The sequence below is a fragment of the Pipra filicauda genome, unplaced genomic scaffold, assembly GCF_003945595.2.
Source record: "Pipra filicauda isolate LSUMZ 115617 unplaced genomic scaffold, ASM394559v2 scaffold70_size2993248_pilon, whole genome shotgun sequence".
NCBI lineage: Eukaryota > Metazoa > Chordata > Aves > Passeriformes > Pipridae > Pipra > Pipra filicauda.
Genome location: NW_024104876.1, coordinates 848,183 through 874,511, shown reverse-complemented (window position 1 = coordinate 874,511; position 26,329 = coordinate 848,183). Strand labels below are relative to the sequence as shown.

Here is a 26,329-nt window from a genome sequence, read left to right as displayed (position 1 = left end):
CCCAAAAGGCAAAGGAGCCCTTTTGCAGAACATGGAGTAAATGTACAACCTCAGAGGCCTCTGGTTCCTCTGTGTTTATTAATGATCATTCCATGTCTCCTGGTTAACACAGGAACTGCACAGCTGGCTTGGGAAAATGGAACTACTTCAGCACCAAAGGCTTTAGTCTCGGATTAAAAATATCTCCACCTCTGCATTTTGAACGGGAACATTTAGATTGCAACACAAAAAAAAAAAAGAGCAGACTACAAACATTTAAAACATCAGCTCTAAATACTCTAGAAGTACTTTTATTTAGAATAAAAGGGCTGCAAATGTGATTTTAATTTAGATGTTGACAGTCCAGTGCAGCTCTTCAGCCTAGTCAGTACATTTAAAAGTAGTGTTACCCTTGGTGATTTGTCAGCAATGACCAACAGTCACATGGAAAGAAGGCAGGAGAAAACAAATTGTGTTCTGGGGGGTCTGTCAGGGGTTTCTGTAGCTGAGGCTTTACCCCGGGGCAGAAGGACTGGGTGGTTTTACAGGGGTGCTGATAATTCTCTTCCAAAGTCAGAGTGGGGCTTTAATAACATTTTAGGGAGTTTATTCTGGTTTTAGGCAGTTGTGGTGACCTAATTCATCATTTGGGTAACTCTCAGAAGCTCACAGAATCTGTGATCGACACCCTAATGATTCTGTGAATATTTTAGGGGTTTGTTATGGGTTTAGACATTTGTAACTCTCTGATTCGTATTTGGGGAGCTGGGAGCTCAATTGGAGCTCAGGATAATGAATCAAAATCAGGATATTTTTTCACTCTTTGGCCTGATTATTCTTCTTGTTAGTAGCAGTATCAGAAATCGTTTCAGTACCTCATGAACTGCTCAAGCACAAGAATCACATCATGATTTTACAACCCCCTGCACTGAAGAAAACAGTCTTATGGACAGTCCCTTGTGGAATATTCAATCCATTACTTTTCAAATCAATACATCTATTTTGGAACTATTCATTGCTCTGTTTTTCTGGCAGGTACCTTTACAAATCAGTAGAATAAACAGCTATTCAAACAGTGCAAAAAGGTTTGATAAGTCCAGACTGTAAAGCTGGCCCTGGAAAAACCCTTTTGACCCTCATGTTCTCTGGCAGCTCCAGAACCTCCTGCCCTGATTATAAATGGAGTTATTTTCATTTCCCCCCCTTCCTGCCTTACCTGGTGTTCTTCACAACAGATGTGTCCTAACTGGGCGATTCCTCTGGACTGCCACAAACTTGCCAGGGCATTCAGAATAAACTGACTTTCCCACAGGAATTGCATGGAATGGATCCAGCTGCCACAAAAACTCGGGAGAAACATCTAGTCGAAAACAGCATTTTGTTCACTTGGAGGCAAAACAAAAAAGAACAATCCTTTTGTATCCGCAGTCAAATGTGCAGGACAAGCTTTAGCTTAACCATAGGAATCTGTTAGCAGGGAGGGATTTTCCTGTGTGAGCAAAATCAGCTTTGCAGGGATCTATACATTCCCACCCAACTGCACTGGCTGCTGAACAGGGTTGGTAGACATTTCCATCTCCAAACATCCACGGTGTTGGGAGATATTTGCCATCAGAAATTGTAGTGATGGGACAAGGAGTGAAGGGTTCAAACTGATAGAGGGGAAATTTAGGTGAGATATTGGGAAGGAATTCTTCCCTGTGAGGGTGGGGAGGCCCTGGCACAGGTTGCCCAGAGAAGCTGTGGCTGTCCCATCCCTGGAAGTGTCCAAGGCCAGGTTGGACGGGGCTTGGAGCAACCTGGGACAGTGGAAGGTGGCCCTGCCCATGGCAGGGGGTGGAATGGGATTATCTTTCAGGTCCCTTCCAACCCAAACCATTCCAGGATTCTGTGATTCCATGATTTTTCTCTTGGTGCAAATGTCTGTGTCCCAAATGGTGTTTCCCAGGGAGATTTCACTGACAGGTTTTGTCAGACCAAGGGCTTTGTCTTTACATGGATCATTTTGAATCAGGATGCAGGCTTGGAAAATAATATCCTTTTTCTTTTCTCTTGTTTCTAGAGGAATTCCTTAGGGTGATGTCTGTGGAAAAACCAGCTCTCCAGTCTGGAGGTTCAGCTCAAGCTCTTCATTCTTTTAGTTCCGTGAGTTCCCTTTCAGTCCCCTCTCGTGAATAATGTGCATTTAAAAGGCCATGAAACGAGATGTAACCCATTGCTGGGCTGAAAACAGTGTTTTCAGACATTTCTGTCAGGTGTGGAAAACCTTCCTGTGCTGAGGGAGAAGGGGAAGAGCCTCCCAAGAGCAGCAGGGAAGGGAACTGCAGGAAAGGGCAGAGGGAGGCTCTGGACAACACTGATACAACCAGGAGTGGGAACCTTTCCCACAGCCCCCCTGAGGAAAGGGAGTCTGGGAGCCAGGGGAGTCTCCCGGGGCAGCAGGAGCAGCTCCAGCCCTGGGTGGGTGACGTTCTCCTCCCTGCCGTGCTCCCCAAGAGCTGCTGCACACTGGGGGTGGGAGGCTCCTGCCGTGGAACCCGCTCTCCTGTGCTTTTGCAGCTGGACAGTTTGTAAACAAACCCCCCATTTATTTATTTAGCTCATCGAGTTTGTCTTTTTTTTTTTTGGCCTTTTATTTTCGAGCAGAACCGGTGCCCTCTCGTGGCCAATTCAGTGATAAAGTATTAACGTCAAAACGTTGCCTGATAAAACAAGCAACAACTTTTTAGTTCGTGTGGAGCCTCTGATCTCGGAAGTGAAAAAATGCGTGGAAATTAGAGTGGGAATGTTGTCAGGAGCAGGTCTCTCTACACTTGTTTGCCTTCCTGCTCGTTGGGTGGGCCCATTTTCAAGCATTGAAAATGCACTCTGGAATATCCCTTGTGATATCACTGCAGTGCTGTGCCATGCCAGAGTTGTGGTGATTAAGGCTTTCTCTTGACACAATCTTCTCCTGTGATGTTGTTTCCCAGTTTTCTGCATAAACAACCCCATGAGATATTTACATTGTGACAACTCGATCATTTTTTCCTCTTGGAAAAGTTTTATTAGCAGCAGTTTTTAAAACGTGCCAGAAACACATCCAAGGCTGTAAAATCTTTTATTGTGTTTCACTGGTAAAAAGAATTTAAAAAAAAAAAATGTACTTGGTGGATTCCATCCAGAATTTCCCAGTAAAATAACCTGGGAAGTGGGTTATGCAACAGGCTCACTGTGTGGATGTGAAGTCAGGGGAGAGTCACCACTGACTCTGGGGATGTTTTATCTGCTGTTCACTTGTCCACAGCCTGGAGTGGTTCTTCATCCATCAATATGTAGGTATTTATGGATTCTCCTGCTGTGGAATACTGTGTGACCGTATCACAAAAGCTTTGGCACACACCCCACTACCTGAAACAAATTGCTATTTATTTTCCCACTTAATTTTCTATTTTTGTATTGCAGAACCTCTTATCTCCAGATGTACACCAGGCCTGGGTCACCCCTAACAGAAGATACCCTAAAACTGGTATTTATTGGTTTTTTCCTTTCAGCCCTTCCAAAGTAGAGGCTGTCTTTCCTAATTCCCTGGCAGCTGTTCAGACAACCAGACCAAATCATCCTCACACAATTATGACCTATCTCCCCAGCTTCCTGATTCTTCATTCTTCCAAACTACACTCCCTTCCCAACCTTGAATAGGCCTTTTCTGTCTCAGAGAGAAACATCCTTTCTTATTATACAGCAACCAGAAAACCACGTAATTTTTCCAGTGTGTGGTCTAATGCAACTACACTGAGATATTGGAGGGTTTTCAAAATCAAAACAAAACCCACTTACAATTGTTCTTGGAACAAGAACACTTGTATAACTGTGCTTGGATTTTTCTGTGTTACAAAATGACTTTCCTTGCGTTTCCTTAGCTGGTTTTGGAAAGTTTTTTGACTAAAGCTCGACTGGTCTTGCTTTTCAGAGAAAAACAGGAAATTTTGGGAGTAAGTGAAATGAGGATGCCTTGGTGCCCACCTCTGCTGGCCTCCCACTGTGGGAACACCAGTCTTGTATCCTGGGAATTCTGTGGGCAGCTTCTGAAGCCAGTCTCCATGGGAAGAAAACCTCCAGAGTGTGGAAGATCTTGTGTTTGAATCCTGAGCTCGCGATCCCTGAGATCCCTGAGATGAGCTGGAGATGGGTAACTCTAAAACTTACCCCATATTTCCTTAGCAGCTCCTGCACTCTTGTGCTCTCCTGTTTTGTGCCCATGGAGCTCATTGAGGAGCTGTTATCACTGCTTTTACTGGGGGAATTTTTGGAAAAATTAAACTGTTTGAGAATCTGCCATCTCTTGTTTTGCAAAGAAATATCATAAAGCTTGGCAAAGACAGGGTAAATCTGAGATCTATTCTAGTTGTCCTAAAAGCTCCCATTTTAAAGGGGTCATTTCCAAACAAGCTCCTAAATTTTTTATTCTTAATAAAGTTTCTTGGTGTATGCAGAGAGGAGCAGAAACTTCCCCCTTTTGGGGAACTCCCAAATGGTCAAAACTCCTGAGACTTTATGTTGCATCTTGGAATTTGAATGCCCAGGCTCAGTTTTTGCTTGAAAATCCCAATAATAAATGACAGATGTTACAAACCCCTGGGTGCTGTGAGGAAGGTCACAAGAGTTTGCTTCTAAGAATCAATTTGAATTTCTCTTTTCCTGCTGACAGCTCCATGCTAAGGGTGGGCCTGCATTTGATGGGAGCCCTGCAAGCTGCTGCAGGCTACCCCTGATTGGAATTCCCTTGGATTGGCCTAATTGCAGGCTCTGCCATCATCTGTTTGCAATCACAAAGAGGAAGCTTCTGAAGCTTGGGAATGAGAGAAAATGAAGTGTCCTGACACAACTTCAAAACATCCAGAATGCTCTTGGAGGTTTTCCCGTCGCTGTTTGTGAGTAGGAACAAAAAGGCACAGTTCTGTTTCCTTTCCATGTCCATCTTTACCCTGCACCCATAACATAAATACAGGCAGCAAGGAAGAATAGTGGTAATTAATGAAGGTCCCCGAGCTGATAATGAGCAAGAGTTCCTGAGTTGTTTTGGAAGGGGTTGAATTAGTTCATTATTGAATTAGGTCATTACTAAAATCATACAATTGTTCTTTCTATGGACAGTCAGCTTAGATTATGAAACATTCCAATTCAGTGCTTCCAATTCAGTTTAAAACACACCCTTGAGCATTTTATCTGTGGTGCTGCCCTGGAAGGCAGGACACCACTCCTGTCTCATGCACCAAACAGGCACAAATTGTCTGGGAGTGGCAGATAAAGGACCTTAATGACTAAAGACACTGAGAATGGTTTTGCTTCTGTCCAGGGTTAGGGGTTTAGGCTGGAGAGGAAAGCTGGGAGCCTTGCAGAGCTCGGAGCTGAGCTGCAGGGAGAGGCAGCAGTGCACTGCTCTGGCAGCCTGGCAGTGCCAGCCTGGCCTGGCCTGGCTTCCTCAGCCCCTCATCTGGGAGAGGGTTTGGAAAATGCCAGTGACAAGGGCTGCCCAGGGCACCAGTGAGCTGGAAGCCTGGGATTTAGGGATAAACTCCTAATGCTGGTTCAGTGGCCTGGCCAGGACAGGGGGAGAAGAGCAGCAAAGGAGTGCAGAAGGTTCTGTGCAGCCCCAGGACAGCTCTCCTTGGGCTGGAGGAGCAGGACTTTCCTCACACAGCCTCAGAACTGCCAGGCTCCTTGTTTCCTAGGGAAAAGTTAAAATTTCCCAGGGAAAGTGTGAGGGTGAACTGGGATAGTCCCAATTCTTGTGCAGCCCTTACAGTGACAGTTGTCTGGGGCCATGGCCTGGACCTTCTTGTACCTTTTTTATTAAAACAAGCAAAACAAGCAGAGAAAAAAAGCAATGGCTTTTACTTTTGCTTGTTCAGGGATGAATCTCAGAGGCAAGGCCTTACTAGTGCTCAAATTCTGCTCCAGTCAAACACCAAGTGATGCCACTGGAGATTTAATGTGTTCTTGAAGTGAAATATCTGCCCCAGTGCTTTATCTCAGCCTCTTTATTGCTCTGGGGGCTGATCTGCAGCTGAATCTGTTGAAAGTGTGGCTAATTACAGCAGGGCTTAGATGAGTTCTGAGAGCCTTTGTCACTGGGAAGGGTTAAAAACAGTCTGAACACAATAATAATGGTAGTATTTCTAAAACTGCTTCTAAGTGATACTTAAAATCGTGGCTGTGAACTTTGTTTTTACTACATCCCATCAAAAAAGACTCTTAGTTCCAGTCACTGCTGAAATACTTGAATGTGAGATGCTCCGAGTTGACTGAACACATTTTTAAAAAGCAGAGCTCTTCTTTACAATGAATCTTCCAGTTATGCCAAAACTACAAATTCCAAAATATATTTGTAATAATAATAGTAATAATAATGATAATAATGCTCCAGACATGCCAGATTTCCAGGCCTGTGGATATAAACTGGGAGCACTGTGCATTTTTCTTTCAGCTGTCAGATCTCCTCTGAAAACAGTCTCACTGAAGGGAGGTTCAGATCAGCAACACGGACCAGAAGGGTGTCCAGAGATCAGAACAGTGAGTAAATGTTTTCAAAGACCCTTCTAACATAAGAATTTCTCTGGGGCTGTTGTAAAACAAGCAAAAGGACAGGGAATTATGGCTTGATTTCCCCGACAGGATGTGCAGGTGGGACTCCAGGCTCACATAAACTTGGGAATTATATTCCTCAGCTATTCCAGGCTGGTGGAAGAACTTACAGCAGCGTTTTTTCTGCAGAGATGGGGTCTCAAAAGCAGAGTTAATAATTTGTAGCCCAGATCAAAATCCAAAAGGGTGGATGGAAATTGTGTTGTTTGTGAGAAGAGTGATTCTATAGTGCCTGAACTAAGGTCTGTTTGTTAAAAGTTTGCTGATGCTTGATTAACTGCTGGAAAAAAACATTGGGTCCTACAAATTTAAAGATGTTTCAGATATGATTTTTTATATAAACATTAAAATTATTATACATATTATTTTTATGTTATATACACTATTTATTATTATATATTATATATGATAAATTCTTATAGATTATACATTATTATAAAATATATAAATATATAATATAAATACACAATAATAATATATAATATAAATAATAAATACACAATAATATATAACATATAATATATAGTTTATATAATAATATATAAATATATAAATTTAATAATGAATATGTAATAGATAATAAAAATATAGTATTTATTACATACAATATTTACTATATATTTTATTATATATATTTGATTTATACATTTTTATAAATAAAATATATAATATATATTATATATAAAATATATAATATAAATTATATATTTATATGTATAATTAGATATGATAAATTTTTGGTAATACACCTAAAACCTTTGGGATTAGGTGTATTCCATAACCACATACATGTACACTGCTAAGTAAGGACATGCAAACAAAGTTAGGGGTCATTTTTTTTCCTTTTAAAATGCAAATTTCAGTGGGAATCTTCCAAACTCAAGGAACAGTTTCATTCCAGTCTCCCTCTGCTGCCTTACTTTGCTCCAGATCAGGCCTTGCTCGGGGTTTGCCCAGTGGCCACAGAAGGAGGTGCTTTAAAGCACAGCAAACCAGGTTTGCAAATGCTGTGGGCAACCCTGAGTGGGAACAGATGGTTCCTCCAACCCAGGACTCAGAGCAGGGCAAGTTTTGGAGCCTTCCCTCCAAAAAACCCGGGTTTTGTTACCACTGGTTTGCTGAAGCCCAAGGATATATTACACCCTGTGTTAATTCAGATGATCTCATGCTAATCCAAACAGCCTTGTGGGACCTCTGATTCTGATTAAGCATTTGGGCTGGGGGGGCTGTGCTGCCATCCCACCTCCCTGGCAGGGGTTTTGTCAGGAGGCATTTGTTATGTTTGTGAAGCAAATATTTCTGTGATAAGTGTTATATTAAAACCCACAAGGAAATGAATAATCCTGTTTTCGGTGAAGAGTTTAAATGACATGCTATAAATAAAACCGAGGCCACACATCGACTGCAAAAGGTGGAAAAAAAAAAGAGAAATACTGAATAGCTCTGTTCATCCTGCCCCCTAAATGGGGTGAGGCCACGGGGAAAAATATCTTTGAATTGTGTCACACAGGAGAGGTGAATTAGGAGAAAAATGTCTTTGAATTGTGTCACACAGGAGAGGTGAATTAGGAGAAAAATGTCTTTGAATTGTGTCACACAGGAGAGGTGAATTAGGAGAAAAATGTCTTTGAACTGTGTCACACAGGAGAGGTGAATTAGGACTGCACATGGCAGCTTTAATTCTGGTGTTCTAGCTCTTGAACACTTGATTTTTCAAGCTGGGTTTTTAACATGGCTGGATGGAGAGGTTCTTATTAGTTTTGTTTGCCATCATGCAGCAAAATCCCACTTGAAGGTAGCTGAAAAATTCCTGATACCTGTTGTATTCCATTTCCCAGTGTGGGATGTCATGGTAATAATGTTGATCTCCACTTGGAAGTGCTGAAAGGGCTAAAGATTAAAAATAACCTTTAGCATGGGAGTATTTTAGCTCTGAAGTATCACTGGTGATTCTCTAAGGTCGTTCATTCCTTTAACCCCACCTGAAGGAATTCCAGCACTGTAATCCCTACTTTACAAATGGGAAGTAGATGCACTGGGCAGGATAAAACTTGTTTTGTGCTTTCTTAGTGTAGCAGAGGTGGGACAGGAACAGAGGAATACATTGATGCTCTTGAGCTGGGATGTTTTACCTTTCCTCTCCAGGATTGCTCTTTTTTTGGGGGAAAGTAATTTTCCCCAACCTTCCCCCTTCTCCTTACTAATGTCTTTCCACGTAGAATTAATATTTGGGATCTGGGATTGTGCCTTCTGAAGTGGTTTCCATCTTGCTGTCCTCCTAAGAGAACTTTAACCTTTATTGAATGATCATGTTCAGCTACATATAATCACAAAGCCATAAAAAAACAAGTCCCCTTGTATTTCTATCCACTGCAGCAAAATGTACCTTTAAGGAGAAAACATTGCTCCAGTGTGACTGTCTGAATTTATTGGCCATTAGAAGCCTTACAGTGTGTGGCTCACATTTTAGAACTCCTGATTTCGAGCTTAATGTGGTCAGGAAATATAAAAATACATTTATTTATGTCATCTACTAAAAATCCCAACCTATGTTACTGCAAGTCTAACCCACTGTGTGTTTATGTTGGAGATGAATGATGGGGTTGTAGCTGCCTGTGTTTCAGGCCAGGCTGAATGGAATGATTCTGCAGCACAACTATGTGTGTATTTTTTTTTTTAAAAAACCTTCTTTTTATTTACTGCATGTGGCAGCAATTTCCTTCCTCCCAGAAGCCACTGCCCAGTTCTCAGGGGCAGCTGCCTGACTCCCATCAGAGTCAGAATTTACTGAATTGTTCAAGGTTGTCAAAATCCAGACGTTTCATTCCTGCTGATACCTGTGTTGTTGGATTTGATGTGCTTTTCCAAGTCTTTGGAGCCTGCTTTGGCTGATGTTTGCACCAGGTTTCCCCGTTATTAATCTTCAGGAAGATATATTTGAATACAATCTCAGATATTTGATAACTAGATGTTCCCCCAGGATGGGAGATCCCATTCCATCCCTCCTGTCGTGGCTGGCTGGGAAGGGGCTGCCAGAAGAGCTGCCCACTGTTAGTGGTCCCTCTTAACAGGGCTAGAAGGTGCTGTTCATCATCCCAGACAAATGGAAGTGGTGATGAACTGTGAGGTTCAGCTCTAAACTGAAAGCTGAGGAGAAAAATGATCCAGCAGATATAAATGAAGCGGGTGAAAGACAGTGGGAAAGGACTCTGGGAGCTCTGGGAAGCCTCTTGGAATTAAAATTAAGGGTTTGAGTGTTTTCTCACCAGAGGAAATACTTAATATCAGGTCAAACGTTATAGCAAGGAAAAGTAACGTTGTATAAAACAGGAAAACAAGTGACTCACAATCTTCTGCAGGAGCCTAAAACTTTCCAGAGGAGAGAGATCCATCTCTGGAGCAAGTTGTAGCCTTCTGAAAATCAGCTTGGCTGGCTGGGTTGTGTTTCCCAGGTTTTCCAGCTGATTCTCTGAACCCAGGGATGGGACAGACCCCACCAGTGTTTCTGCCCCAGGCCCAGGGAACTCCTGCCTGGCTTCCCCAGCCGAGGGTCCCTGATGAACACTTCCAGGAGGACATTCCTCTGTTGGTCTCAAGTGACAAATGTGAGTAAACACTGTCAGAGGGGCTGCAGCAGCTGCCTTTTGGTACCTCCTTTCACTTGAGCTTTGGTTTTGGGGCACTTGGGCTGTCCCTGGGATGAAGTGACACACAGGGATCTCAGCTGACCTTCCATGTGCCATAACAAACAGGTCTGGCTCCCCCGAGCTGGGACTGCACTGGGCTTTTGATCCAATCCCTGGATCAGCTCTGCCCTCCTGGCATCAGCACACTTAACCTTTTTGCTCAGCACATTTCCCCTCCTGTGGAGGTGGACAATGAATACAAATACGATGCAAATGATTTCCTTTTCAATGTGAAGGCTCCCTGATTGAAAACACACTGTCCAGGAACCTGGGTCTGTCCTGTTCCCACTGAACGGAATGTCCTTGTTGCCTCTGACTTTAGGGGTTTCAGGATCAAACTCAAAGTTTCAAATGGGTTGAAAAATAACATGTTTTTTTCCTCTGGAACTGAGGGTGAGTTACCAGTTCAGTAAGGAAGGTGTAAAGAATACAGAGCAAAAAAAGCTGGGGGAAAAATTAAGAGAAGTTAAAAAGCCAGCATTAAAGACTGTGCTTGAGAGTCCAGAAGTTTATCAGAAAATCAGAAGCTGAGGTTGGTGGAAGGGATCTTGGGATTTCTTTGGACAGAAGCAGGGGAAGAGCTGAGGAAAAACTAAATTACTGTGCCTGGGACAATGCTGGAACTTCCATATCTTGAGTCTGATGTACTCTAAACTGTGGTCTAGATCCCTCAGCCACTTTCCCAGCTGCTGGGGAAGTCACACCTTGGAGTTATTCACCCAGGGAGGAAAGAAAATTTTGAGTGTCTTTCTTTGGATTCCCATGTCTTACCTACATGGCTTCTCCTTTCATATATAAAGACTCTTAAAACAACATTAATGTTTGTTATAGAACTGAAAATAATGTGGGTGTGCAGGGTTGGGTAGTTCCTTCATGAGGTTATTTTTAAATTCATATTAGCACTGGTTTAGTTTACAAAATCATACATATATGTATCAGTATCAGGGCTCTGCTCACACTGCAGTTTTGTAGTATGTGTTGTAGTTAATTTTTATTGAAAGAAATATACTCTAAAATTATGGGAGGGCCTTGCTCATTCTAATAAATATTTCCTAACTAAGACCTTCTCGTGAGTGCCATCACCCAGCAAACAATCCTAATGCTCTGGTGGGACCCTAAATGTGTGCAGAGCTCCCAGCCCTTGCAGTCCTGGTGGTGGAGTTGGGGTGTAGGTGATTTTAAAGGAGCTGCTTTGTTTGCTGTAGGAATTCATCCATCTCTGGGGTAGAACTCGCAGTTGTTTTAACAGAATGTCTCAGGATTAGCAGCCAAGTCTTGTATATTCTCAGCTACTTGTGCCAGGCATTAAATGCATATTGTGAAAAAAGAAAAAAAAAAGGGAAAAAAACTCCCCAAAGCTGTTTGGAGAGGCCTTTTTATGGGTGTGCTTGAAAGAAACCCAGCCAGCAGGAATGCCCACCCCAAGCAATTCCATGTAGGAATGTAGGGGCTGGAATACAAGGCTTTTACAAGTGGAGAGCCTGTTGTTCTGCTGGAGTCTCTGGAGTATCCATTTTATGAAGGTTTTTGACTTCTATAAGGATTTCTGTATAGATTTGCTATAAAGTAGCTGAGGTCTCCTGGGCTCCTCTGCCTTGTCCTGCCACAGAAATCCCATCTAACAGCACGCGGGTTGGGAAAGGAGCCATGAGGGGGGGGAAAAAAGAACAGGCTCCTTTTGTAGCTAATAACTTCCTTTAATTGGTAATTAAGCTGCCTGCTACTTATAAATGTCAATAAAGGTCAAAATATTTAGAAGCAGAATCATTTTAGTGGCTTCCCATTTCTCACTGCACGAGCTGCCGGCTCGGACCACACACAGGCACGGCCCAGGACGGGTTGGATTTCAGAGCCCTCGTCTTCCCACCCCAGTTCTGCTCTGAAGCAGCCCAGGAGGGACAGAGCAGCTTTAGTGGATGGGAGGGAGGATGTGAGCTGGGTCTGCTGGGTGAGCATTCCTCACATTTTGGAGCTGCGCTGCAGGCACCGGGGCCGCAGCGGGCGAGGGCTCAGCAGATGCTGCTCTCCTCGACTCCTGCATCCAGGGAAAGGGGTTGCATCTGATCCATGTGCAAAATGACTCAAGGAAAAGCTGCCTGGTAACAGATTAAATACCAATTGCAGCTTGGAAGAGAGAATTAGTATAAATCCTGTTGTTTCTGCAGAGCAGAGGAAAACACAGAGGGTTCTCTGGGTTTTGCTTGCAGCCTCTGAGTTAACAAACACAAACACTTATTCTCCCTGCAGGGATTTGCTGATTTTGTGAGCAGATTCTTCCCACTGAAATTAATCAGTTTATGAAGGGGCAAGTGAGGGGACATTTGGCTTTGAAGAGTGCAGAGAATCTATTCCCAGAGGCATCTTTGATCTTTTTATGGTGTTTTGTTTCCAAAGTGTGTGTGTGTGTCCTGCAGGGGCTGGGCATTTGGAAATGAGAGCTGTGGGGACTGGACTTCTACACTTCACTGAATATTATTAGAATATTAAAATTTTAATATATCCTCCTTTTAATGCTTTCCCATCCTCAAGAAGCTCAGGGTCTAATTTCCCATTCCATGAGGTCTCCATCCAGGACAGGTGGGTGTGTTTCTGTGGGAGGACCCCTCAGTGGTGCTTTGTTGGCTCTGGAGGTGGAGATGGGATGACCAGGCAGCTTGTCAGGTAGAGCTGGGAATGGGAAACTGGTGATCCTCAGATCTTTCCTTCCTGCCAGACTGAATTTGGGATGTGCCACGTGCCCCCAGCTCGAGTTTACTCTTGGTAGCATCAGACTGGATGGAGGAGACTGCCCTGTCCTCTTGGCACGTTCATCCTTCCTGGGAAGTTCTCCTTGGAGCCCCCAGCCCCAGCCAGGCACAGCTGTCCTTGGAAGCCAGGATTCCATGCACTCCTGTGTGAAATGATCCTGCCAGCCAAGTGGAATCTCCGTGTTTTCTGGGGCAGATTTGCTCACTGCTGCAGGGTGTGATCCCTGTCATTGGGGAACTGATAAAGTGGGGCTGGTTTGACAGAGAAATGGCATTATTCCATAAAAACATCAGGGAAGCACAAGGCAGTGGTGCTGATGGGAATCCAGCTGCCTTTCTTTGCTCCCTCTGTCAGTCCCAGATGTTTTCTGCACAGACTGTGAGGAAGTGGCTGTGAAGAGCAGCATTAGAGATCCAAGTGGGAGCTTTCAAAAGCCAAAAATGCTCTCCAAAGTCAGGAGATTTTGTTAAAGACCTTAAAGCTTAAAGCAGATAAGTCTGCTTTCAAAATTCATTGTTTCCCTTGTGGTTTTGAGCCATTAGACTCTTTTAGCTATTTTCTTCCAAGCTTTTATTGTGTAATTGTGATGGTGAGAAACTTCTTAAAAATCCTGAGAACAGAGCACTCTGAAAAGTGTTTTCAGGATTTCAGAAGCTGCTAATTTACTAATAATACATGCAGTTATCCCAGAGGAGCAATAGAATGTTTGGCCATCATACCAGAAAAGTAATATATCTTTTGATATTAAAGACACAAACGAGAATTAAATAGTATTTTGAGACTTTTGAGATGAAGTTCTTGTTGCTTCATCTTCCATAAACCCACTCATCATTTGGCTGGGGGTGGTTCTGTGTACAAGTCCACCTCAACAGCCAAATAAATATACACAAATGAAGATAAACATTCAAGGAATTTCAACTTTCATTTTCATCTTAGAATTCCTCTAACCTGACTAGGGTTTGTCCTGATCCTTCTGATAAAATTCCTCCCCAGTAGCAGCCCAGTCCCTGCACCAGGAAGGATTTGTGGCTGTGCCTCCCTGTCTGCCCCAGTGCATCCCACTGTCCCACATCATCTCAGTTAATGGAATTTGCAGAGTACTGGAGGAGGAACAGAGGAATGGGAAGGGTGACTTATTTCTTACATCATGATTTTGTGTATCTTCAGTGGGACTGAAGGAGAAAGCAAAGAGAGGGAAAGAAAAGGAATGCAGGCAGAATTAAAAACTGAAATGCATTAAAAAAAAAAATAGACGAAAGAAAACAACTCCCAAGTGCAATTCCAGTGCTGATTATTGTGCTTAAAAATCTCTATATTTTCCTGGGGCAGAGGTAAGAAGCAGGGAATGAGTGGGGAAGAAGGAAAGTACAAAACTCCCACATCTCCTCTGACTGTTTCTCCTTTGTCTGGCCATTCCCAGGTGGAAATGTGCCCTGTGTGTGCCAATCCTGGGCATGTGCTGTACAACAAATCTGCACCCGGGACCTACCCGTGGGCTCCTGAGTTCTCTGGGAGTGTCAGTGGGCATTTGTGCAGGGAAGGTGCTGTCCCCAGGCTGGTGGGTGTTTGGAGCTCCCTGGCCCTTGGCTGGAGCGTCCACATTCCATCCAGACAAAGTCCATAGCCACAAAGGAATTATAGTCAGGTTGGAAAAGACCTTCAGGATCATCCAGTCCAGGCACTGGAGGAGGAGGGCTCTGTGTCCTTGGAGACGTGTGGAAGCCACACAAAGTGCTGTCCTGTGGCCTGTGCCATGCAGAGGTCCCAGTGCCTGGTGCAGTTCAGAGCTCTCTGCTCACTGGAGTTCTTTACTCATTGCTTGGGAATCTTCTACCTGGACCAGGACAGTGGAGAAGGAACAAAAAAGAAGTTAGAAGGGATGAAGGATGGGAATCTCCTCCAGGTTTCATCAGTGCTGCTGCCATCGTGCCTGTTACCTGTCCTTCCCTAGGGAATAGTTTAGGTGACACCCCAAAAGAGCTGGGGTGCTCCAGGCTGCCCACCTTGGAACCCCAGGAGCAGTGCAGGAATTAGGCTCTTCCTTTGCCTGAGCCCCTCTCCATGTACCCCTGTGAGTCTGTGGGTAGCTCAGACTGTGGCAGGAGATGTGACAACACTGTGATCCCTCCGTAGGAATTCTTTCCACTGTTCCTTTCTCTTCCAATTCACATAACCAGTAAATCAGTGCTGTCACTTCTGCAGCCCTGTGCAGCAGTGACAGCTACAGCCACCAACAAATGGTGCTGCACGTTTTCCTTCTGGTTTCCCAGCCTGTGATTTAGATCCTTCAGCCTCTAAACTGCTCTGCTGGGTGTCCTTTAATATTGCATTATGTTACTCAGGATGCATAGTCTATTCCATTGCTTCCATTTACTTTAGCAAGGATAAATGGCACAAACTGTACCAGAAGTTTACAAATTTTAAGTGCTTCGCAGGCAACTGTTTCCCAGAGAAATTTTCCAACTGTTTTTTACTTTGGGTCGTGGAAAAATTGCTTCCAGGAGCTTGGTTAATGAGTTTTAAAACGGGGTAAAATGCATGAATTCTTTATGACTGAGAGGTACATCAGTGTCAGGGTTTTCCCTTCTGAAGGAATCATCAATTCTGCACAGTTAATATTTAAAAAGGGTTAAAAGAATCCAGCTAAAAAACCCCCAAACTCGGCAAACTCACAACTCAGCTTTTCTCATAATGTGCTCCTAAAATCTTTCTGTTCAGCTGGAAGAGCGGGGTTGGAGCATCCTGGCCCAGATGATCCCTGTGCATGGAAAGTTGAGGCAGTTGGAGCAGACCATGCCTTGGTCAGGCTGGTGTTAATGTGAGTCTGTGTCATCCCTGCTCCCTGGTGTTCAGAGGATCCCAGTGTGGAGCAAGTTGGAGGCTGTGTTGTGGTCTGGCAGCTCTTCCTTCACCGGGAATGATTTGGCCAGCCTGTGTATTCCTGCTCCCTCTGGCCATGGATCAGCCACACTGGAGGATGTAAATAGGTCTCCTGGCCTGCTGTGGCTGCTGCTGGAAATGGTAAACAACAGCAGGAGGACAAAGAAAATCGGGAAGGAGTTAAGGAAGCTTTACAGGACGCTGTTCTCCCCATTCCCCACAGGCAGCGAGGTGAAGCATTCAGTGAGAGGAATGTGGGATGTTGGCATTGCTAACAGAAGTGTTAAACCTCTGGGATGGAACTCACTCTGCCCAGGATGGATGTTCACTCATATTCAATCCTGACTGGAGGGGCCACTCTGTCTTGCCTGATTCAGAGAGCTCATGGCCCCAAAATTAGTCCTGAGGAAGCTGGGTCTGCCCAAGCCCACACGGTGCTTGTTGGAGGGGAGTTTAAACTGCCAGAGGGGAGGGTTAGATGGGATATTGGAAGAAATTCTTCCCTGTGAGAGTGGTGATGGGATGGGATGGAATTCCCAGAGGAGCTGTGGCTTCCCCATCCCTGGAAATGTCCAGACCAAGTTGAAGCAAGGTCTAGTGGAAGGTGTCCCTGCCCATGCGGTGGAACGAGATGAAACCATTCCACGATTCTGCGAATCCACGCTCGCGGGTGGCTCCGAGGAGGGAGGGGAGGGAGCGCTGCGAGGAGCCGGGAGCGGCCGCACGATGGCAGCGTGGGATCGGCACTGGGGACCATCCCGGGGGGCACCGGCAAACCGGGACCCTCCCGGGGCTGCCAGGGGGAGCCGGGACCCCCCCGGGAGGAACCGGGACCCTCCCGGGGCCGGGGGAGGGAGCGGCTGCGGCCGCAGCACGACACAAAACGCCCCTGTGCGAGACGCTCTTTAGCCTCGTGTCGTGTCCCCCAGCGAGCAGCGAGCAGGTCAGGGTTATTTTAAATTAGACTTTGACGTTTCGCTTTCCTGTGTTTTGTGGTTTCCCTTCCCCCGCGGCCCAACCTTTGCGGGGGTGGGGGTGGAAGAGGTGGAAGCCCAAGGTTAGGTCCTTCCAAATAGGACCGAACGAGAATATCCCGGACCGCGGGACATCCACGGACCCGTGCGGGCTGGCGGGATCCAGCCGGGCTGGAAAGCAAACACACAGTAAGAGCTGTGCCTGTGAACGCACGTGGGTGATGGGCAGCGAGGGAGATCTTTGAATGTCTCCCGCAAAAATAGCACATCACTAATATCAGATCCATCTGGAAGAGCCGCACAAAAACACCCATCCAGGCTTCCTTCTATTCCTTGCAAACCGGGCTCACAGTCTATCCATGGGCCCTATTGTGCATTGTAGGGGATGGGCTCTCTCAGATGCCAGCGTCTTATGGCTTTCATTTGTTCCCAGACCTCCCACCAAGTGGCTGCTGATTGAAAACCTTTTTACTCTCCTGCCAGGTTTAGCAAAAAGGGCTTGGTGTACTCGGGCCCTTTGATCTGTCTGGGATGAACATTTTCATTGAAAGAGGTGGATGAGTCATTCTATATTTGACATGGAGCTATCTTGGAATACCTTTGGATTTGCCTTTTCAAGCTCTTTTATTTTTTTTTTTTTTGCTATAAATATTTTGCTCAGCGAGAAGCACGAAGCTCTTTTCTGGAAATGAAAGAGCCCTATTCCAAATAGGAAAAACACACTTAGCTAAGGTTTGTGCAGTGCATATTTAGTGGTAGAAGGTGCTGGGTTGGCCCTGCCTTGCTTTTCAATACAATATCCTGCAGTGTGAAATGAATGGCTGTATTTAGAGGTATCTGGAAGTGATGACTGATGTTTGGAGAAGTTACAAGGCTTTTCCTTTTCCACATGAACTCTCCAACCTGGCATTTCCACAGCAGTGAAATACTTCTGGGGCTGAGATCATCTGATTATTATTTCCTGTGTCATGTGCTGAATTTATTATTTTGTCGAATATTACAAATATATTCTTAAGTTGCCTGAGTTTTGGATTCCTTGGCAAAGTTCACGGGCACAACGGGGACATTGGACTGGCAAAAATATTTCTTTCTCCTTAGGGATTATTTAGTTGTTGATTAGTGAATGAAAGTCCCAAATGAAGGAGGGAAAAGAAGGAGAAAATTCCCTAAAAATGCTACTCAGATATTCTCCCAGCATATTATACAATCAGCTCCAGAAAAGTTAAAATTTATAATTTTTGTGCTAAAAACTGGTAAAAAGCCAGAAATTCAGACTTATTTGCTTCGGTGTCCAAGTATTTTTCTCTTCTCTTCTTTGGAAAAAGTGAACACATTTGTGCTAATCCAGGATTATTTCTGGTCACAGCAGAATCTGGGAATTGCAGAGGGCAATAATGGATTCATTCCTCAAATATTTTCATGGAGACTTTTTAATACTTTTTTATACCTTTAGAAACCAAAACAGAACAGCTTAAAATCTTAAATTGCCCAGAGAAGCTGTGGCTGCCCCAGCCCTGGAAGTGTCCAAGGCCAGGTTGGACGGGGCTTGGAGCAACCTGGGCTAGTGGGAGGTGTCCCTGCCCATGGCAGGGGGTGGCACTGGGTGGTTTTTAAGGTTCCTTTGAACCCAAACCACTTTGAGATTCTATGAAAATCTAGTTAAAACTCTTCAAATAAGCACCTGTTGACATTCAGAGGTGTGTGCACTCCTTGCAACCCCAGTAAGTATTAAAGAAGGATATGAGAAATAGTGAGAGCCATCTCCCATCTCGATATTTCAGTTTAAAACTGGGTGTAATTCTCTAAAAACTGACTGAAATGCCACGTAGGTCTCTTGAACTCTTGAGCTGCCTGGTGTGTTGCTCAAAGCAAGGCCTTCCAGGGCTTACAAATGGGGTGGGAGAAGAACTAACATCTCAAAACAAATAAATATTGGCATCTGAGTTCTTGGGATTTGTCTGTTTGTACCACCAACCCTATTCCTTCCTCCCTTGTTTTTGGAATATTGCACGGTATGTGGGGCTTCATTAAGGGATATTTTGTCCTTTGGCTTTTCCTACACATGATTACACAGTAGCCATCCGTTCCCAACATCTGTGTTTATTAAAACCTTTCCAATAAATCTGTGCAGGGAGGAACTGTCCACGTCCCCTCCGAGTTCTGTTTTTCTTTGTGATGAATTGGTTAAAGATTGTCCAGCTGAGATGTTTGTTTTCAGCTGGATCTTCAGCATTACTCCTTATTCCCTCAGAAATTCATTGGGAATGGAGATTGGATGGGGGCAGGCAGTGCCTCCAAGCCTGTCTAGGACACCAAGTGCACCCTTTTGATGGGACCCTATGAAAGGGGAAGAGTTGCTGCAGCCCAGGTTTGTGTTCCACACCTCAGCTCTGCACCCTGGAGGTGGCAAAGCCAGCCTGGATGGGGCTTGGAGCAACCTGGTCTGGTGGAAGGTGTCAGGGTGACCCAACCAGGGCCACTTCCCAAGGAGAATATCCAAGGAACAACTTAGGGAATAAGCTCTTTAGCCCGTGCATCACACCCCTCTCTGGCCATGGGTGAGTGGTGGTGGCTGGTGCAGGTTCCACACCCCACAGCAGCTCAGAAATGTCCTGGCACTGCTGGGCATTGTCAGATGGAACCAAAACCACCAAGTAGCTCAGAGTTTGGGAGGGACCTTCCGAGGAGATGAGCAGCACAAAGCACAGAGAGCAGCCACGTGCAGCTGCACCTCCTTGGCTGGACAACATCACTGGACTCTGACTCTGAGCATGGTTTGGAGCACGGGGGTTTGAGTTCCACCCGTCAGGGAGCAGGCTGGGAGTCACATCCTCCCAGGTGATGCTGGGAGTCAAATCCAGGTGATGCTGGGAGTCAAATCCTCCCAGGTAATGCTGGGAGTCAGATCCTCCCAGGTGATGCCAATCTGGGCAGAACCGTTGGTGTTCAATAGGTACCACCTGAAACCTTTAAAGAGCTGACGAGGTGTTATCAGGAGACAGAAGTATCTTGGGAGCTCCTGTGTGGGTGACAAGTTTGGGGTAGCTCACCCTGTTCTGGATGCCTGTGAGGTCCAGGATTTCTGAAGACAAGCTGGATAACTGTGTGGATTTTGAAAGGCTTCCCAAGATCAGCTTTTCTTCAGTAAGGTAACAAACACCCCTTGAACTCTTGGGGTGCTTCTGCTGTTTGGTCTGTGGCACATTTAATACAGGCTAAATTCTTCACCTGATAGATCTCACCTGCCATCAGAACATGTGTCTCCTGTGCAAGACTTGCAGAAATAGAGGCTGGTGCCCTCCAAACTTCCAGATCCAGGGCTTCCCTACTGTTTTTCTTTGAAAAGCTTCTGTTAATGTTGGCAACAGGGCCAGCACTAATTTGTTTTAGGATTGGGGGTGTTGAACAGCTGTGAAGATGTGGGGCTTCTGAGGTGGTTTTTCTGTTTCTCTCCATGTCTGTGCTGAGAGCCTTGGTCACACTCAAGGATCTGACGTGGTGCTGAGGGACTGGGACTGGGTTTGGAGTCAATAGTTCCTCAACTTGAAAAGTTACACCAGGCTTTATGAATCAGAGACTGGTCACCATCAGATTAAACTCAGTCAGATAGTGTTGGATCATAAGCCACAGTTCTTTGGGGCTGAAAGCACCTCCAGTTTTTCCAACTCATGTTCACCATGGAAGGAAAAAGACAAAATCTAACCTACAGCCCTAAACATGCTCCTGTGTGTTGTCCACACCTCCAAACATGACCCCACAGCTCTGCCCCTCTGTAGACTTAAAAGATAATTAAGAAAGTATTATTAGTTTTCACTTTCTGGTTCTTGGGCAAAGGATTTGTTCTCTCTGGCAGCCACTTCCCCATCAATAAAACTGCAGTACTTTGTTTCTAATCCCAAGGAGAGCCAGTTTTCATGAGGAAATGTCTTGCTTTTCTCTGTGATGCGAAAATGACTTTTGAGGGCAGTATATAATCTCAAATTCCTAAAGCTCCTATTTTCCGGAAATAAATAGTCCTAAGTTGAAAGTTTCCTGGGTATTGACAAACAAACATTTTGCTCGTATTTTCTCCTCCAAAGTCTCTGGAATTCAGTGGGAAAAAGGCCCAGGCCCTGCTTTGTGGGTGTAGGTCAGAGATGTTGTTATCTCTCAGCTCTCTTTAGGCTCCTTTGAGGGATTTTTATAATGTTGTTTTTCCTTTCTTCTCATTTGTGTTTTACATACAAGTCCTGGTATTTTGGTTTAGCCCACAAACAACATGAAGCCTTAATTTTTCCTGCCTCCTACCAACCAGGCTCTTCCCCAGCACCAATTATCCGGAAGGGAACTGCGTATGTAAAACCACACCAGAAAGTTTGAAGCCCATGTAAAAGTATTTTAATTTCTGATATATGAAAGAGTGTCTTCTTTAGTGTGTGCTGTCTTTGGGTCACCTTGTTTTTCCCTGTGGCTGGTGACTAAGTTGGGGCAGAGGTGCTGTCCATTAAACCATCTCCTTCCTCATGGTGCTTCTCTGGCAAACAGAGATTTAGTGATTGTTGCTGAGGAGGAAAGAGCTTTCTAGAGCTTCTGTAGAACTTACTCCTGCTGTGGAAACCCAACGAGAACTGAGGTTATGAAAAACTGTTTGTGTGCAGCTCTCCCTTGCAATGCCCAGTGTGCTGACGTTTGGTTTCTAGGAGAAATTTTTTTGCCAAGAACAGCCTTTGTTTAGAGAGATAAAAGTGTTGGTCTGACGTGCCTGGGCAGAGTCAGCAGTGCTGGCTGATGGGACACTCCTGCTTTCCCAACAGCAGGGGCAGCTGGGGAAGGCATTCCTGGATTGTCCCTCTTTACAGCCCAACATTTTCACCTGAGCTGCCACTGATTTCAAGTTACCACTACACAGGGTTGTGAAATGGGGTGGGTACAACCCACCTCCACCAGGGGCTGGGGCTGCCTCAGGTGATGAGATGTGCCAGGATGAGTTAACACTTTACAGCACAAACCTTGCCTTGCCTGCCAAAGCTGCCTCTGGCAGTGCAAAAATCAGGGCCTGCACAATAAATGGCACTTGGATCTCTGTGTTATGCACCCAGGCCACGAGGCCGAGTTTATTCCTCATTGTTTGTCTCTCCCTCAGCTGCAGGGAGCAGGGAAAATACAGGCAGGAAGGAGTTCAGTCCACACGTGCTCTGATATTTGCATTTTCTCTCCCAAAGCATTTGCTACTGGGAGTCACTGGGGACAGGAGGCTGCTCTGTGTGGACTCCTGAGCTGATGCAGGTTGATTGTTTGCCTGGGTTTAAATACTTCAGGGCTGGATTTTGGCCAGATCTCCTAAGGCCTATATGAAGATAACAAATCAAAATGTCTTCCCCAAGGAGCAAACAATTTCAGCACAAGACAAGAAAGACAGGGGAACGGAGACAGGCTGGGGAGTATTAAGAACGAGTTTAAAATTTCCAGCTATTAATGAGAAAAGGGGCTTTCATTTTTCATCCAGCTCTGGGGAGGACATCTGAGGAGCTTGGATTTCAGTTTCACAGGCTGGGAAGCCACGCTGGCAGGGTTGTTGTTTATCTCTCCTGAGAAACAGCGTGTTTCAAGTCGATTCTCGATCGAATGAAGGTTTTAAGAAAATATTTTGTTTGCTGCTTTCTCAGCTGTGCACAGCATTTGTCTTCATCCTTTGCTGGTATAATATTATAATAGTTTCTTGTAAGTGCTGAGCCCTTGCTGCTGACAGCTGCTGAGAAATGATGCTGTCATGAATCATGCCTGCAAAGCCAGTGCTGGGATGTGCCCAGTTCTCAGCCCCCATAATTAACAGCCAATTACTTCCTCTCCGAGAAGCCAAAACTCCCCGAGATGAAAGCAGCAGTGTTGTGGGAGCAGATGTGTTGTATCAGTTCCTGTGTCCTTTACAAACATACAAACACTTGGTTACATCCATGGGCAGGAGTTGGAAGGCCTGAAAGCCACGCCTGGGTTTGGCCATCTGTGCTTGGAGCGAGGGAAGTGGAGGGAGGGAAGTTCTCTGCAGCTCCAGGGTGATGTGGCTGCAATAACAGCACCACTCTGGAGTTTTTTGGCTGTTCCCTGAGGTACCAGTCCCTATTGATTGATGGGGGTGTGCACATGGATGAGAGCTGAGATGCCAAAACCCCAGCAGGAATGTTCCCAGTCCCTGGGCTGCAGCTTTTGTTTAACCAGGAGACCCAAAGCTGAGCCTTTTCCATCTGGAGTTTGTGTGGCAGAAACCAATGTGGTTTAGGAGACAGAGCTGGGGAATGGGAGCCAGGAACTCCTGACCAGAGCCTGCAGTCACTGATTTCCTGACTTTTTCTCCTCTTTATAGATTATTCTGTGACAGAATTTCCTTTTTGTTGGTTTACTCTTATTTACTGGGCAGGAATAATTTCCTGGGAACAGATTAGAGCCCATAAAATGTTCTTAAACTTTCTGCTTTCTCTTTCTTTCATCATTTGGTATTTGCACTACTTGATTGAGCAACTAAACTGCTCAATGGGGATCTTCTGTCCTGAATAAGAGGCTGGGAATTTGTAAGTAGAAAGAGTTAAATCAGGATTTCAAAAGGAGTCTTTGCTCTGGATGTTTCATTATTAATCCTCCACAAAGTCCTTGTTTTCTCAACATAACATTCATTGTCAACATTAATATCATGAGATGGAAGCAGAAATAATAAGTATCCAAAAATAACGAAAGGTTTCTCTTTTATTTGCTTTACCATAGCTGGTGTAAAGGTGGTGGTGCCACCAATCTCCTTTCCACAATTATGGGATGGAATTTTAATTAAAAATATGTAATAATCCCCAAACCATCAGAAGAAAAGTGGAAGTGAATGCTGCTGAAGGAAATCTGTGTGTGCCATGAAATAAATCTTCTGCAATACTTTTGAGCTCTGCATCTCTTCAAAACTGCTACTGACTGGCTGGCTTTGGAGAAAGCTGCTTTTCTGCCTCTGCTGCTCCTATAAAATGTGTTCAGAACATTTACAGGGAGGCTGGAGGAGTTAGTATTTCTATAATTCTCTAAACATTTGAACATGTAAAATATTTGCAGATGTAGTGCCATATGCAACTCCATAACAAACTTTTCTTCCTTGTATACTAAATTTCTGACTAGCAGGAGTCTCTTGGCTGGCTGCTCCTCAGCTGGGAGACTTGGAAATATTCTTTTTGGGGAATGACTCATCCAGGCTGTGCTCCCAAGTCCCAGCTTTACCACCTCCCTCCCTATTTTGTTGTTGTCTCAGATCAAGAGCTGAGCAAAGCGAGGCTGCTCCTGTCTGAGCATCCTGTGTTCAGCTGGTTCCCTGATTCCTGCTCTGGGAGCAGCTCCAGTTCAGGATGGATCAAGGAACAGGCTCTCTTGCCTTCCAGCCTTTTGTAATCTGTACCAAGGCTTTGCTGTGCAGTTGCAAAATCTCTATGTGTGTCAGCAAGGCATTTGCTCACCTGCTGACCCTTCAGCCTCACCAAAACTGAGTTTCATAATGTGTTTTTGTATTACTTTCCTGATTTGTTGCCTCCTTCTCTCCCCACCACTCCTCTCCCACAGGATTCTGAAGTTTTATGGAGTTTGCTGTGGCCTCTCCCCCTTTAGAGCTGCACAAAGCTGATGAAATATCCAGCAGATCATCCACGTTATCCCAGTGCATTTAGGGAGCGTATGGCTTTCAAATCCAGCCTTTCTGGGCAGCACAAGTCCCCCACATGTAATGAACAAATAGAACATTTCTCCAAGAGAGAAATGCTTTGGGTGAATGTGAGAGCCTGAGAAAACTCCAGAGTTCCCTTCTGCAGTTCCTGTGCCGGGAAGGAGCGCGACTGCCTCAACTTCCCAAAGGAGCCCTGTCAGGCATGTGCTCCTGGGGCACTTCCACGGGCCATCCCCAACCAATTCCTCCCTGTTTAACGTTCTGTTGGTGTGGTTCCTTCCCATTTCTCTCCATCTGCCCTGTCCTGGCAGCCCAGGAGAGAGAACAGTTCCTGCTGCTGCCAGAGGGCGGGATGTGGCACTGGGAGACGGAGCTGTGTCCGTGCCTCTGACCTGGGGCAGGGGGTGAAGTGACCCAGACTGGGCATTCTTCCCCATTCCCAGAGTACCTGTTCCAGGGGAAAAAGGAGCTTCCCAGCCCTTGGTGTCCCTGTGAACCCCCCACCCTGTAGAGCTGCCTCGGTACCTCCCAGGAGGACAAACCTGGACGTGCTTTTCTGATTTTTGCAGTTGGGTTTGGTTTTTTTTTTTCAGTTGATTGTTGCTTTACAGGAACAGCCTTGTAAGCCTTGTGAGAACTGGACCTTTAAAGCCCATTTCTGACAATCTTGTACCTGCAGAAGTCCCAGTGATTCCCCTGGGGGCCCCACTCCCAGCACTGCTGGTGAAAGGGGTTCACGGGGCAGAATTGCTGCTTTAAACCTTCTACATCCCTGGCCTTTTAAAATCATTGTAATCAGTTTATTTTAGGACAAGCTGTCCAATGACATCCTGGCCATTTAAAAAAAAAAAATCAACAGGAAATTCTGAATGTGAGTCATGCCTTTGTCTTAGTGTTTTTCAAGGATTTTTGGAATTTATTTAAAAAAAAAAAAAAGGAAAGAAAAAAACCCAGAAATCCTTGATGTTGACAGAAACAACTTCAGAAAGTCCAGGTATTGAGAAGTCACTCAGCAAGGAAAGAACGTGTGTAAGCTCCAAATATTTACTTGATTTAAGGTCTTGATAATTAACCAAACCCCCCCAACTGCCCAAAACCCACGAGTGAGCCTGGGAGAGACCCAGTATCCCTAATTCTCTTCTGCCTGAGAGGGCTGAGTTTGATGGTTTGGTAGTAGGAAAGGTCTGCACTGTGGGAATGCCAGATGTTCCTGAATATCAGATGCTTTAGGAAGCACATACAGGGGTTAATCCTGTGCTCCCACGTGGAGTTTCCAGACTCCTGGTGAACTCCTGGACAGTGGCTTCCAGCTCGCTGCATTCAAGGGCTGGGGAGCAGTGTGGAAAGTGGGAACCCATCAGGAGGAGCTGGGGCTCTGCAGAGCCTGGAGCATTCAAGCAAATCCCTGTTACAGTGTTTTCTCCTTTAAACCAAACGTTGTCCTTGTTAGAGAAGTGTGAAACCTTCTATTCGGTAACTGGTCCACAACTGTTTGTGATCACAGATTTTTCCTGTGATTTCAGGCAGGGAATCCTTCTGAACCACACAAGAAATACCCGAGGCCTTTAACAGAAAAAGCTGATATCAAAGTAGTATTGAAAATTTGTAGTGAACTGTAAAATTTTCCTTGTCCTCATCAAGAAGCAACAGAAATCAGACACAGGGATGGAGATGAAATCATGCAACTTGTGGTTGTCCTGAAAGACCTGAAGTCCTTTCCAGGACGTTGGGGAAAATCCTTGTTCTCAGGAGGGCATCCTGCATTTTATGTG

The 26,329-nt window shown here is 45.0% G+C and overlaps 2 protein-coding genes across 6 annotated transcripts in view; one reads left to right on the top strand and one right to left on the bottom strand.

Moving 5' to 3' along the window:
- LCTL (lactase like) overlaps positions 1-26,329 on the bottom strand; it is a 108,033-nt gene that overhangs the window by 9,560 nt on the left and 72,144 nt on the right. The gene's annotated exons all lie outside the window — the stretch shown is intronic.
- Positions 1-26,329, top strand: part of ZWILCH (zwilch kinetochore protein) — a 67,525-nt gene that overhangs the window by 19,707 nt on the left and 21,489 nt on the right. For 3 of the 5 annotated variants that reach the window (XR_003539553.2, XR_003539552.2, XR_005566398.1), the window contains 5 exons: positions 2,042-2,124; positions 3,424-3,487; positions 3,932-4,150; positions 4,670-4,892; positions 6,449-6,534. The gene's annotated coding sequence lies outside the window, so the exon portion shown is untranslated. Of the gene's footprint in view, positions 1-2,041; positions 2,125-3,423; positions 3,488-3,931; positions 4,151-4,669; positions 4,893-6,448; positions 6,535-15,758; positions 15,833-26,329 lie in introns of those variants that run through there. The other 2 variants (XR_005566400.1, XR_005566399.1) reach the window with 2 other exon arrangements.